Source organism: Fukomys damarensis, unplaced genomic scaffold (genome assembly GCF_012274545.1).
Source record: "Fukomys damarensis isolate Sample0158 unplaced genomic scaffold, DMR_v1.0_HiC HiC_scaffold_39, whole genome shotgun sequence".
In the NCBI taxonomy this organism is placed as follows: Eukaryota; Metazoa; Chordata; class Mammalia; order Rodentia; family Bathyergidae; genus Fukomys; species Fukomys damarensis.
The window spans coordinates 67,523,343-67,527,462 of NW_022900951.1; positions in this window are offsets into that span (position 1 = coordinate 67,523,343).

Below are 4,120 nucleotides of genomic sequence, written 5' to 3' on the forward strand. Positions count from 1 at the left end.
AGAAAAGAATAATATCCAGAAAACAGCAAAGTTCTGTTGCTGTTGTGGTACCTGGCACCATTTTTTCTATTAGCGTCTTAATCATCATCTGGAAAGAGAACAATCAGTACATATCAGTTATAACCAGCAATGTCAGTGGCCTCAATTCACCAATCAAGAGAAAGAGACTGGCAAAATGGAATAAGAAGCAAAATCCAACAATATGTTGTATACAAGAAACACACCTAGTGCAAAAAGAAGTCCATAGACTGAAAGTGAAAAGATAGAAAACATTCTCCATGTGACAGGAGCCCAGAAAAAAATAGGGGTAGCAATCTTATTTGCAGACAAAGTAAATTTCAAACCAAAACTGAATCTAGTATTATTGATGTAGGACGGTACTGTATCATACCTCTGTGAATGTAAAATATCTAGTACCTGCTTTATGATACATAGTAGGGACCGTGCTTTATCAGAGCTACATTTAATGATATTACTCTAGAATGTTCTCTTTTCAGATGATGATTAAGGGGAAAAATGAGAATCAAGACTTGTCATGTAGAGGTACATGATCCCAAAAATGAATGCAACTGTACTGTATCCCTAAAATGTACCAATAAACTCAATTAAAGCTGAAAAAAACCAATAATAATAAATATAAATTAAAATCAAAGATAAAACCAAAAAAAAAGAGGCTAATCAAATGCTTTTTATTACAAATGTTTTTTTGTTTTTTGGTTTTTTTTCAATTCATTAAGTTTATTGGTACATTTTAGGTATACAATATGATAACATTAATCTTTGGGAATTTGTACCTTTACATGATATATCTTGATTCTTATTTTCCCCCATTCCCTTCCTTCCCTTCAACCCCTCCATTCCGAATGAACATGACCATTATACAATTCTTAACAAAAAAGCTGAATTTTTTCATTATGTATATAAATGTTCTGTTGCAACACAATTACCATCTCAGAATGCTACACCTGCACAGGAATGGAGAGTTTTGAAATGAAAGGACCCTTAACGTTTTTAATGTACAATGTACAATGATGCTAGTAAGTGTGGCTATAATCAGCATTCAAATAGTTTATATAAAAACATAAAATGTTTTATCCAATGTAATATTTGCTACTATATGAAAAAAACAAACAAACCTTTATTTTGGCAGCAAGTATTTCCAAAGGAAGAAAATGTTTTAGCCACTGAGGCCAAAATAAATGTTTTCTTTTAAGGTGCTAAGACAGCCAAATATTTTCATATAATTTTCAAAATGTTTCCACTCTATGTTCTCACAAAAGTGCTTCTCCTTCCCACCCATCACCTTATGAAAATATTTTAATGTAATTTGACCATGAAAACAGCAGAAACTTTTGAGAATATGTCATTATAAGTTTTTAAAGGATACTTTTAGTTCTTAAGAAAAAGAAAAGTGACCATATGGGGCCATTTAAAGAGCACTAGAAGCAAAAGAACTGAATTCTAATGTTGATTCTGCAACTTACTTGTAAGTGGCCTGTGTTTGGTCATTATTCTCAGCTTTCATCATATTACAGCCAGATGATATAGCTGTATTAAATGCTGTCTAATCTGTATTTTTTCATTCTTTCCATAAAAATGTTATTCATATGCTGAATACATGTGTCTTTTAACATTAAAATCTCTATTTTCAAAATAAATTAATTAATGCTTGATGCCACTGAGCTACTCAACCAGACCTCCCCTTTCTATTCTAGATTATATTTAATGTCATAAGAATATGTAACATGAGTTTGGCCTCTTCCAAAATTTTCAAATATACCATAAATTATAGTTTACTCAAGAGCTATCTTTTACAGCAGATCTCCAGAAGTTAGTCATCTTGCTTAACTGAAACTTAATGCCCATTGAGCAACTTCTCACTTCCTGCCTCAGCCCCTAGAAATAACAATTACACTCTTGGATTATTTGTTTGATTATTATAACTTATATAAGTTCAATCATGCAGAATTTGTCCTTCTGTGACTGGCTTATTTCAATTAGCTTAATGTCCTCAGGGTTCATCTAAATTATTATGCATTACAGATTATAAACAATCTGTATCATATTTTTGACTTTTAAGATTTTTCTCATGGTAAATTATTTAGCCTCTGTGTTTTATTTTAAATATAAAGTCAAACAGACATATAAAACCAGCATAAAATTATAAAATCTGAATAAATCTTGCCAGCAATGTATGTTCTATCTTCTAGCAGCTATGGATGAATTTGAACTTTTTCTGCTACAGTATAACTACCTTTAAAACCAGTTTAAACAATTTATCTCCTGTCTTTTTCCCAGATTTAACAAGTGAAACTGCTTAAATATATTCGGAGCTAAATTTAATAAGGAGAAAAAATAAATATAAACACTAAGTGAATCATGAATAGTGTTTTTTTCTATACTTCTATTTGTAGCTTAAAATTATTACACAGATTGTAAATTTCTAAGGAGTTTTACTCAAAAAGTACTGGAAACAACAATAAGAAAAGTAAAATATCATGATCATCATGTGCTAAACTTCAGTAAAAGCAATTATGTTAAGACAACAAATTATTCCAATTCCAAAATTCTTAAATGTATCCCTACTATCAATAACAGTGGCCAAAGTCTCTCTGCTGGCCTCTGTCTCTGTCCCTGTCTCTCTCTCTTTTCTGTGTGTGATTGATTGTGTGTGTGTGTGTGTGTGTGTGTTTATAAAACTCTTCTAGGTAGGTGTTAATTCTTTCAGTTTACAGGTGAAGAATCTCAAACCTAAAGAAGTTGAATGACTTGTCCAATGCCAAACATCTAACTTATTGTTGAACAATTGGTAATAGGTTCAAAACCTGTTCTCCATGATATTAAAAAAATTAAAAATACATCTGTGTTTCCATGTCACAAAAATGTAGCGAGTCACAAATAATACTAGAGCAATATATAGGTGAAAGATGTGAGCTGGACACTTTCATCAATTCCTTCAGACTTTTTCACTTTTACAATGGGGCTAGGATAGAAGCAGTCTTGATGGTGCTGACAAACGATCTGTTCAAAGCAAGGTTCTCAAAGTCAAGCTCTGGTCATAATTTTAGAGATCTATTTGTCGGTGTCTTAGGACTTAGTAGGCCACAAGATGCTTTCATCCTATTAGTGTGGCCTAAAGACTGCTCTGCCTAGTCTATGGTTGTGTACTGCATACTTCTGAATGGCAATGAAACTCATATGTTTGGAAATTAACAAAGGAAATTAAAAAATTACAGAAAGATACAACTCTGGCATTTTACATATATGGCACAAAGACTTAGTAAAAGAAGAAAAGTATCAGGAAGTGACCTTTTAATTTTTGTTTGTTTTTAAGGACTATCCTTGATTTCTAATTTCTCTTTAAATTAGATGCTTTCCTTACTGGGTCAACTTTTAAACCCTATAAATAGTTCATGGGTGCTTACTATAAAGGTCAACACATTTGTTTTTAGCATTGATGATAAACACAAGGAAAACTTAGGCTTGCTCAAAGAACGTTGAAAATAGGAAAAGTAAAACATTAGTTAAAATTTGAATTGGAGAGTAACACAAATATATCAAAGAATACTATATGAATATAATGAGGCCACTAAAGTGTAACTTTACAATTGTAATTTGTCACCTAGTTCACAATCTCTACATCTTCTAAACAATATATTAGTCTTACATTATTCTGGTATGAATTACTACACATAATTCTTTTCTATCTCTCAGTGAACAAGTGATACCCATTTCATTATATATTATTCAGAGACAAATAGGCGGTAGATACACTTCTTGTGTTCTACTTCAGTGACATAGGATTCAAAAATGTGATCATAAACTGGAAAGTTTTATCAATATTTACAGGTATAAACATGTATATACTAAACCAGCATTATCCTGTAGAAATATGTTGTGAAGCACAAATATATTGTCACGTGTGATTTTAAGATTTTGTGGCCATATTTTAAAAGTAAAAATAATCAGGTGATATTAATTTTAATAATGTTTTATCTCAACATATCTAAAATAATATCATTACAATATGTAATAATAAAAATAGTGAAAAATTCTCATTATTATGTTCTGTGTACTAAAATTTAATCCAGTATTATTTTATAGTCACAATACATGTTAG